The following is an 11789-nucleotide window of genomic DNA, read 5'->3' as shown; positions in this document are numbered from 1 at the left end:
GATTTTCACACTTATAGATTAGGTCTAAACGTCCTTGAATTCTTCACCTCAGGTAACTGGTCCATCGCACTGCTGTAAAATATCCTTAGTTACGTTGGTAATAAAGCCGTGTGAGGGTCTGACAGGCAAGTTGCATTCGAAACTCGAAAGTATTATACGGTGAATTTTTTGATCATCTCATGCGAAAATCTCAATATGTATCATGGAGGTGGAAGCCACAGGTGTGTTCATTAAATAGACAACGTTACAATTCATTTTTTTTAACGTTGTTAATAGTAAATGACGATTTTATAAAAAATATTTTTCCTTAGACTTTCAAGATAAGTTCCGCTTAGTACCGCTTTTTTTTTTACGCTTGTGCATTTGTTGACTATTAGTGTTGTAAATTCTAGGAACTCACACCAACGCCTCGTGACACCAGACTCTTTTATTTACAGGTAGTCGCAGTGGACCAGGTCACTCGGAATTAAATATGAGGAAAATGGATCTAGTTTTGTGTTAAAAAAGGAGAACTTTTACAAACAATCACAGTCTAAGTGTATAGAATGATTGACGACTCACATATTCGATAAATTTTTGTGAATATAAACAGTCAAAAGACATTGTATGTAAAACCAGTCAATTTTAAAAATTTTTGTCTCAAAATTGCTACATAAGTGGAAAAAATCCAATTGGAATATGGGAAGATTTACCAAATCCAATTCAGAATGGTTAAAAAACGACTTGGTCTTGCCAGCTCTAAGCACTACAACCACAACGAATATTTACACGTGAAAAAAAAAAACAGAGGAAGACCTGCAAAATATTTTGAAGAGAGCTCTCAACGATCAAAACGAAGATTAGTGCAACCAATTATTGCTGAGTCAACCCCAGGGCTTTTGTGTACTGCTGCTCAAAGCAGCCTTAATAAGAGTGGAAAAAGAACAGCAGCACAAGTAGTAAACTTAGCCCTAACCACAAGCCCTCGCAGATACAAACGCATGAAACACATTCACGAAAAGCCATCATATTCGGTTATGAAGCCTTACTCACCCCGAAGAAGCGTTAGCGCTCATTATTGACTCTGACATGGGAAAAGAAGCCGGCCGCTGTGGCCGAGCGGTTCTAGGCGCTTCAGTCCGGAACCGCGCTGCTGCAGTGGTCGCAGGTTCGAATCCTGCCTCGGGCATGGATGTGTGTGATGTCCTTAGGTTATTTAGGTTTAATTAGTTCTAAGTCAAGGGACTGATGACCTCAGATGTTAAGTCCCATAGTGCTTAGGGCCATTTTTTGGGGAAAAGAAGATTATATTTATTGGCAAAAAGGGGCGAAATCTCGAGGCACGAACATCTATCCACCTTATAATGTCATAGCACAAACAAAGAAGCAATACTACCCGAGTAACATAACAATCACGGAGACCGAAGTGCAAATTGCAGTTCAATATACACTCCTGGAAATTGAAATAAGAACACCGTGAATTCATTGTCCCAGGAAGGGGAAACTTTATTGACACATTCCTGGGGTCAGATACATCACATGATCACACTGACAGAACCACAGGTACATAGACACAGGCAACAGAGCATGCACAATGTCGGCACTAGTACAGTGTATATCCACCTTTCGCAGCAATGCAGGCTGCTATTCTCCCATGGAGACGATCGTAGAGATGCTGGATGTAGTCCTGTGGAACGGCTTGCCATGCCATTTCCACCTGGCGCCTCAGTTGGACCAGCGTTCGTGCTGGACGTGCAGACCGCGTGAGACGACGCTTCATCCAGTCCCAAACATGCTCAATGGGGGACAGATCCGGAGATCTTGCTGGCCAGGGTAGTTGACTTACACCTTCTAGAGCACGTTGGGTGGCACGGGATACATGCGGACGTGCATTGTCCTGTTGGAACAGCAAGTTCCCTTGCCGGTCTAGGAATGGTAGAACGATGGGTTCGATGACGGTTTGGATGTACCGTGCACTATTCAGTGTCCCCTCGACGATCACCAGTGGTGTACGGCCAGTGTAGGAGATCGCTCCCCACACCATGATGCCGGGTGTTGGCCCTGTGTGCCTCGGTCGTATGCAGTCCTGATTGTGGCGCTCACCTGCACGGCGCCAAACACGCATACGACCATCATTGGCACCAAGGCAGAAGCGACTCTCATCGCTGAAGACGACACGTCTCCAATCGTCCCTCCATTCACGCCTGTCGCGACACCACTGGAGGCGGGCTGCACGATGTTGGGGCGTGAGCGGAAGACTGCCTAACGGTGTGCGGGACCGTAGCCCAGCTTCATGGAGACGGTTGCGAATGGTCCTCGCCGATACCCCAGGAGCAACAGTGTCCCTAATTTGCTGGGAAGTGGCGGTGCGGTCCCCTACGGCACTGCGTAGGATCCTACGGTCTTGGCGTGCATCCGTGCGTCGCTGCGGTCCGGTCCCAGGTCGACGGGCACGTGCACCTTCCGCCGACCACTGGCGACAATATCGATGTACTGTGGAGACCTCATTCCCCACGTGTTGAGCAATTCGGCGGTACGTCCACCCGGCCTCCCGCATGCCCACTATACGTCCTCGCTCAAAGTCCGTCAACTGCACATACGGTTCACGTCCACGCTGTCGCGGCATGCTACCAGTGTTAAAGACTGCGATGGAGCTCCATATGCCACGGCAAACTGGCTGACACTGACGGCGGCGGTGCACAAATGCTGCGCAGGTAGCGCCATTTGACGGCCAACACCGCGGTTCCTGGTGTGTCCGCTGTGCCGTGCGTGTGATCATTGCTTGTACAGCCCTCCCGCAGTGTCCGGAGCAAGTATGGTGGGTCTGACACACCGGTGTCAATGTGTTCTTTTTTCCATTTCCAGGAGTGTATTTTGGACCACACAATCAAAAGACTTCCTGATGTACACCAGGATGTACTTCTGTTACACCACGATCACACTGCAAACTCAGCGATTGAAGTGATTTACAAGTGGGGCCTTGACGGTAGTGGTGGACATTCCATTTACAAACAATGTGTTGCCAACAACTCACTGTATGGAGATGCCAACATAATTCTGTGTACTATAGTTCCATTGCAAATTTCAGAGGTCACAAAGAATGGTAAACAGATTTTCTGGCAAAACCCGAGTCCTTCTTCGTCGAGATATAATCGCATCATTCGCCATTACGAAGCAATTGAGAAAGAAATATGAAGTTTGCATCCTACTGAGATGATCCTTGGGTATAAATCTTACACATTTAAACATCGTGCTGTATGTACAATGATGGACGGAAAAACGTGTAATGTGCTCACAGACACTTCGTCAACACAAGCGTGTAATGTGTGCAAGGCAACACGCAAAGAACTCAACAACCTTGACTTACTTTTGCAAAAACAATATTCTGCGACTAGTTCATTTAAGTTTGGGATATCTGTTTTACACTCATACCTTAGATGTTACGAGTACTTGTTACATATATAATATAAATTGGAACTGAAACAGTGGCAAGCAAGAGGTAAAGAAGCCAAGGAAAATATCAAAAGAAGAAAGAACCACTAAATTCTATCTTGAAATGGGATTAGTAATAGACCAGCCCATGCTAGGAGGAGGTAACTCCAATGACGGGAATACTGCAAGAAAATTTTTTGCGTAGCCCACGAAATCTGCGACTATAACAGGTCTAGAGCCCGAAATTATACAAAGATTTGCAAACATCCTAAGCGTTTTGTGTTGCGGATTTAATGTTAATTACAGTAATTTTAAAAATTATTGCCTCGAAACAGCAAAAATCTGTTTAGAAACGTACAAGTGGTACAAAATGAGTGCATCTGTGCACAAGCTACTAATACATGGTGCAGACATAATAAAGGAACTACCTTTGCCTGTGGGGCTTTTTTCAGAAGATGTCTTGGAATCTAGTCAGAAAGAATGTAAAGGTTTAATACTTTTCCACGCAAGGAAAACTTCAAGAATACATACCAATACGGATATTGTCCACTGGATGCTGATAGCTTCAGATCCTATCATTGCGTCCAAGAGGAGGAGGCACATTAAAAAAAGAAAACCTTTTCCTAAGGAGGTACTGTTAATGTTAGAAGAACCTGTTGTGAAAATGCTTGAAGATAATGGACGATGATGTTGATGATGATGACGATGACTACGGAACAATGGATGATTATGATGACAGATTCTAACTGTCTTACTGTCTGTAAACTTTAAGTAAAATATACTAATTTTTAGCTACCTATAAATCACCTTTTAGGTTGGTAGGCACTTTCAGAATCTTGTCAAGTCTGAATATACATCAACCCTAAGGTAAGAAGCCTTTCTAAGTATATATGCACATATTATTTAACGTATTTGAATTTTGGCCGCCTAAAGTGGTCATTGTGCCGTGTGTGCGCCGGGTGCAAGTCTTTCGATTTGACGCGACTTCGGCGACTCGCGCGTCGATGGGGATGAAATGATGATGATTAGTACAACGCAACACCCAGTCCCTGAGGGCTGACATTCTGTCGCGGTGACCACTCAGCTACCGGGGGCGGCTCTCTAGTGGCAGGAAGGAAGTTAGTTATGCCGGCACACCGTTTCTCCGTTGTGAGCGTTGGCGTTCGGCGTTCTCCTTGAGGGGGCGGAGCGGCTGTTGACGTGCCGTGCTGAGCCAGCCTAGTCCTGCCCTGGCTGTAACTTGTTCCCATAGTATCCGGGTTCCTTTCGGAGAATTCGGTGCGATTTGACGAAGCCGACCGGTCGTGTCCCCTTCTGCACTAGACTACCGAAACGCCTTCACCACAGGATTTTGCCGCGCGTGGCGTCAACTCCTTGTTCGGATTCCTTGGTGAAGGAAAGTGCACGGTTCTGCTTCATTATGTTTATGGTGAGCGTCATTTACATGTGCTCCAGAGACTTGTTTCCACTGCCTGCTGTTGGTTGTGTTTGAAGCAGCTTGGCGCTCGCCTTCCGCTTTGCTTTTTTTTAACTTTGTTTTTTGTTTTTTATTATTTTTCTGTGCTCTGCGTTCCGTTACTTTCCATTTAATGTGATTTAGAAAAAGTTTGTGGCACTTTCTCAGCTCTCTCAGGTGGGAAAATTGGCTTATGTTTAGAGTAAAAGTTTCAAAAAATTTTTTGTGCGCCCTGTTTTAAGTGAAGTGCAGCCTGTTGTTTCGCTGTAGCGTAATGTCTTTAATCCTATATGCGGATATCGTTAGCAGTAATATTTCAGTCACTTATCCTCGATTATGCAAGCTGAGTAGGCATGTAATTAACTTCTAGTGCCAATTTGTATACACTTAAATACTTTACGTCCTTAAAAATCAAACGCAAAGTTCATGTAATCTCTCTACGCTGAGATCGATAGCTTTGTACCACGTCGATCAAAACTGAACTCAGCACTTTTTAGAGATTCTGAATTTGCGACTGTTTATCAGTGACTAATTTTTTAAAAATTCTGTTTTTATTCTTTTGGCCTCTCTGAGTTTAAAGAAATCATTGGTTCAGAACTCGCTTCTTCAGAAACAGTTTCAAACCAAAACTACGAAAAATTCAGTTTCGTCAAACTTGTGACTTGCGTAATAAAATGGTTTTCAAAAACACCCAGCGATGAGAAATGGATTCAGTATCTTTTTCAGAGTTCCTTTTCACGTTATTTCTCAGTATCAGCTCCCAACGTGAAGATTTGAGACACTTCTTTTAAAACAATAAATTTTCATGTAAATAACTGTTGACTATGATTCTTCAGTTTCTCCCGGCGTATTTCTTGCTCGAACAGTCCACCGGTGTACTGCCGGTCCATAGAGTGCAATGGGCACAATATTTCGGTGATCAGATATGTCGCCATCGTCAGTTGCGCTGACGAACTGAGCTCCAGAGGGCGGGCGGGCGTCTTAAATCCCCTCCCCGTGCGAGGCGTTCTCACCACGGTCCGCGCCCGCGGCCGCTGAGACGCTGGCGTCGTTTTGTTTTGAATACAGTCAGAGAGAGTCCCTTTAGTCAGCCATAGTGCCAGTAGTGCTAGTGTTTGTTTTGAATACAGTCCAGAGACAGGTAATGCTAGTTTCATTGTTTCCTATAAGTGTTTCCTACAAGAAGTGTCTAGTAACCGCTTTTAGTGAATTAGCAGTCTAGTTAAAAGTTAACTCTCTACAGTAAATTGATTTCTTAGGATGGATAGGATGTGTGACTGCTGTGTATGGATGCAGGAGGAGCTGGCTACCGTTCGAGAACAGCTGAACGTGTTGATGGCCGCGGTCAGCAGTGTTCAGGCTGCTGCCTCGGAGTGTAGCGCAGTGGGGAGTCTGGTGCGTCGCATGGTACACCCCAGGTGTTACATGCTTCACCCACGGTCCCTGCTGTCGAGACATCTTCGCAAGTACCGGGCGCGGTTGGGCCACCCTCTCCCCATGGGGAGTGGCGGGTTCAGCGGCGTTCGCGTCGCACGAGGCGGAGGGTCAATGTGGAGGCTGGCCGTGTGGCATCGCCCGTTCTGCCTGTGAGTGGACATGTGGCCACTCCTTCAGCAAGGTCCGAGCAGGAACACGGGGGGAGGGGTTTATTAGTGATTGGGAGCTCCAACGTTAGGCTGGTGATGGGGCACCTTAGGCAAATAGCGGAAAGGTCGGGGAAGAAGGCCAGTGTTCACTCTGTCTGCTTGGTGGGGGGTCTCATCCGAGATGTGGAGGAGCCCTTCCGGCGGCGATAGAGAGCGCTAGGTGCACCCGACTGCAAATTGTTGCTCATGTCGGCACCAATGACTCCTGTCGTCTGGGTTCAGAAGTCATCCTCAGTTCATACAGGCGGTTGGCGGAGTTTGTGAAGGCGGAAAGCCTCGCTCGCGGGGTGGAATCTGAGCTAACTATTTGTAGCATCGCGGGGTGGAATCTGAGCTAACTACACTCCTGGAAATGGAAAAAAGAACACATTGACACCGGTATGTCAGACCCACCATACTTGCTCCGGAGACTGCGAGAGGACTGTACAAGCAATGATCACACGCACGGCACAGCGGACACACCAGGAACCGCGGTGTTGGCCGTCGAATGGCGCTAGCTGCGCAGCATTTGTGCACCGCCGCCGTCAGTGTCAGCCAGTTTGCCGTGGCATACGGAGCTCCATCGCAGTCTTTAACACTGGTAGCATGCCGCGACAGCGTGGACGTGAACCGTATGTGCAGTTGACAGACTTTGAGCGAGGGCGTATAGTGGGCATGCGGGAGGCCGGGTGGACGTACCGCCGAATTGCTCAACACGTGGGGCGTGAGGTCTCCACAGTACATCGATGTTGTCGCCAGTGGTCGGCGGAAGGTGCACGTGCCCGTCGACCTGGGACCGGACCGCAGCGACGCACGGATGCACGCCAAGACCGTAGGATCCTACGCAGTGCCGTAGGGGACCGCACCGCCACTTCCCAGCAAATTAGGGACACTGTTGCTCCTGGGGTATCGGCGAGGACCATTCGCAACCGTCTCCATGAAGCTGGGCTACGGTCCCGCACACCGTTACGCCGTCTTCCGCTCACGCCCCAACATCGTGCAGCCCGCCTCCAGTGGTGTCGCGACAGGCGTGAATGGAGGGACGAATGGAGACGTGTCGTCTTCAGCGATGAGAGTCGCTTCTGCCTTGGTGCCAGTGATGGTCGTATGCGTGTTTGGCGCCGTGCAGGTGAGCGCCACAATCAGGACTGCATACGACCGAGGCACACAGGGCCAACACCCGGCATCATGGTGTTGGGAGCGATCTCCTACACTGGCCGTACACCACTGGTGATCGTCGTGGGGACACTGAATAGTGCACGGTACATCCAAACCGTCATCGAACCCATCGTTCTACCATTCCTAGACCGGCAAGGGAACTTGCTGTTCCAACAGGACAATGCACGTCCGCATGTATCCCGTGCCACCCAACGTGCTCTAGAAGGTGTAAGTCAACTACCCTGGCCAGCAAGATCTCCGGATCTGTCCCCCATTGAGCATGTTTGGGACTGGATGAAGCGTCGTCTCACGCAGTCTGCATGTCCAGCACGAACGCTGGTCCAACTGAGGCGCCAGGTGGAAATGGCATGGCAAGCCGTTCCACAGGACTACATCCAGCATCTCTACGATCGTCTCCATGGGAGAATAGCAGCCTGCATTGCTGCGATAGGTGGATATACACTGTACTAGTGCCGACATTGTGCATGCTCTGTTGCCTGTGTCTATGTGCCTGTGGTTCTGTCAGTGTGATCATGTGATGTATCTGACCCCAGTTTCCCCTTCCTGGGACAATGAATTCACGGTGTTCTTATTTCAATTTCCAAGAGTGTATTTGTAGTATCGTTCCCAGAACCGATCGCGGTCCTCTGGTTTGGAGCCGAGTGGAAGGCTTAAACCAGAGAGTCAGACGATTCTGAGGAGATCTGGGGTGCAAATTTCTCGACCTCCGCTATCGGGTGGAGAAATGTAGGGTCCCCCTGAATAGGTCAGGGGTGCACTACACGCAGGAAGCGGCTTCAAGGGTACCGGAGTACGTGTGGAGTGCACATGTGGGTTTTTTAGGTTAGAGAATCCCCTCCCTAAGCTCGACAAGACGCCGCCTGAGACGCGGCAAGGTAGGAGTAGGCAGAATGCAACAGGGAATAACAATATTAATGTGGTAATAGCAAACTGCAGGAGCGTCTATAGAAAGGTCCCAGAACTGCTCTCATTAATAAACGGTCACAATGCCCACATAATACTAGGGACAGAAAGTTGGCTGAAACCAGATGTAAACAGTAATCAAATTCTAAACTCAGAGTGGAATGTGTACCGCAGAGACAGGCTCGACAGTGAAGGGGGAGGCGTGTTTATAGCGATAAGAAGTGCAATAGTATCGAAGGAAATTGACGGAGATCCGAAATGTGAAATAATTTGGGTGAAGGTCACGGTTATAGCAGGCTCAAACATGGTAATTGGATGTCTCTGTAGGCCCCTTGGCTCAGCAGCTGTTGTGGCTGACCACCTGAAGGATAATTTGGAAAATACTTCGAGTAGATTTCCCCACCATGATATAGTTCTGGGTGGAGATTTTAATTTGCTGGATGTAGATTGGGAGACTCAAACGTTCATAACAGGTGGCAGGGACAAAGAATCCAGTGAAATTTTTTTAAGTGCTTTATCTGAAAACTACCTTGAGCAGTTAAACAGAGAACAGACTCGTGGCGATAACGTATTAGACCTTCTGGTGACAAACAGACCCGAACTATTTGAAACAGTTAACGCAGAACAGGGAATCAGCGATCATAAAGCGATTACTGCATCGATGATTTCAGCCGTAATTAGAAATATTAAAAAAGGTAGGAAATTTTTCTGTTTAGCAAAAGTGACAAAAAGCAGATTTCAGAGTGCCTGACGGCTCAACACAAAAATTTTCTCTCAAGTACAGATAGTGTTGAGGAGCAGTGGGCAAAGTTCAAAACCATCGTACAATATGCGTTAGATGAGTATGTGCCAAGCAAGATCGTAAGAGATGGAAAAGAGCCACCGTGTTACAACAACCGAGTTAGAAAACTGCTGCGGAAGCAAAGGGACTTTCACAGCAAACATAAACATAGCCAAAGCCTTGCAGACAAACAAAATTTACGTGAAGCGAAAGGTAGTGTGAGGAAGGCTATGGGAGAGGCGTTCAATGAATTCGAAAGTAAAGTTCTATGTACTGACTTGACAGAAAATCCTAAGAAATTTTGGTCTTATGTCAAAGCGGTAGGTGGATCAAAACAAAATGTCCAGTCACTCTGTGACCAAAATGGTACTGAAACAGAGGATGATAGACTAAAGGCCGAAATACTAAATGTCTTTTTCCAAAGCTTTTTCACAGAGGAAGACTGCACTGTAGTTCCTTCTCTAGAATGTCGCACAGATGACAAAATGGTAGATATCGAAATAGACGACAGAGGGATATAGAAACAATTAAAATCGCTCAAAAGAGGAAAGGCCGCTGGACCTGATGGGATATCAGTTCGATTTTACACAGAGTACGCGAAGGAACTTGCCCCCCTGCTTGCAGCGGTGTACCGTAGGTCTCTAGAAGAGCGTAGCGTTCCAAAGGATTGGAAAAGGACACAGGTCATCCCCGTTTTCAAGAAGGGACGTCGAACAGATGCGCAGAACTATAGACCTATATCTCTAACGTCGATCAGTTGTAGAATTTTGGAACACGTATTATGTTCGAGTATAATGACTTTTCTGAAGACTAGAAATCTGCTGTGTAGGAATCAGCATGGGTTTCGAAAAAGACGATGGTGTGAAACCCAGCTCGCGCTATTCGTCCACGAGACTCAGAGGGCCATAGACACGGGTTCCCAGGTAGATGCCGTGCTTATTGACGTCCGCAAGGTGTTCGATACAGTTCCCCACAGTCGTTTAATGAACAAAGTAAGAGCATATGGACTATCAGACCAATTGTGTGATTGGATTGAAGAGTTCCTAGATAACAGAACGCAGCATGTCATTTTCAATGGAGAGAAGTCTTCCGAAGTAAGAGTGATTTCAGGTGTGCCGCAGGGGAGTGTCGTAGGACCGTTGCTATTCGCAATATACATACATGACCTTGTGGATGATATCGGAAGTTCACTGAGGGTTTTTGCGGATGATGCTGCGGTATATTGAGAGGTTGTAACAATGGAAAATCTTACTGAAATGCAGGAAGATCTGCAGCGAATTGACGCATGGTGCAGGGAATGGCAATTGAATCTCGATGTAGACAAGTGTAATGTGCTGCGAATACATAGAAAGAAAGATCCTTTATCATTTAGCTACGATATAGCAGGTCAGCAACTGGAAGCAGTTAATTCCATAAATTATCTGGGAGTACGCATTAGGAGTGATTAAAAATGGAATTATCGTATAAAGTTGATCGTCGGTAAAGCAGATGCTAGACTGAGATTCATTGGTAGAATCCTAAGGAAATGCAATCCGAAAACAAAGGAAGTAGGTTACAGTACACATGTTCGCCCAATGTTTGAATACTGTTCAGTAGTGTGGGATCCGTAGCAGATAGGGTTGATAGAAGAGAGAGAGAAGATCCAACGGAGAGCAGCGCGCTTCGTTACAGGATCATTTAGTAATCGCGAAAGCGTTACGGAGATGATAGATCAACTCCAGTGGAAGACTCTGCAGGAGAGACGCTCAGTAGCTCGGTACGGGCTTTTGTTGAAGTTTCGACAACATACCTTCACCGAGGAGTCAAGCAGTATATTGCTCCCTCCTACGTATATCTCGCGGAGAGACCATGAGGATAAAATCAGAGAGATTAGAGCCCACACCGAGGCATACCGACAATCCTTCTTTCCACGAACAATACGAGATTGGAATAGAAGGGAGAACCGATAGAGGTACTCAAGGTACCCTCCGCCACAGACCGTCAGGTGGCTTGCTGAGTATGGATGTAGATGTAGATGTCTGTGGTGGCGTCGGTGTAATTGTCTAGTCCGCCCTTGCTGATTCCCATGCCTTGCTGAGGCTATAACCGCAATATCGGTTGATGAGTCCATCATTGGTACGAATTTCGATAGCCTCTCTAACGGCGCTGTCCCAGTATTTAGATGTCTGTGCCAAGACCTCTGATTTTTTTCTCATGGTCTCTCCGCGAGATTTTCGGACAAACAGGGCCCTGCGGCCGCCTACTCATTGGGGTACCTAAGTCGAGTGTGCCTCTGATGTTCTCGGCAACGATCTTTGATGGTGCGCACTGTCTGTCCAGTATAAGTCTTCCCATGCTGACACGGAATATGGTATATGCCGGCCTTCCGCAAACCCAGATCGTCTTTGACACTTCCCAATAATGTACCTATATGAAGATGGTATCTCTTCTTTCG

This window comes from Schistocerca serialis, chromosome 2, assembly GCF_023864345.2.
Source record: "Schistocerca serialis cubense isolate TAMUIC-IGC-003099 chromosome 2, iqSchSeri2.2, whole genome shotgun sequence".
Lineage (NCBI taxonomy): Eukaryota > Metazoa > Arthropoda > Insecta > Orthoptera > Acrididae > Schistocerca > Schistocerca serialis.
Note: the sequence above shows the minus strand (reverse complement) of the source record.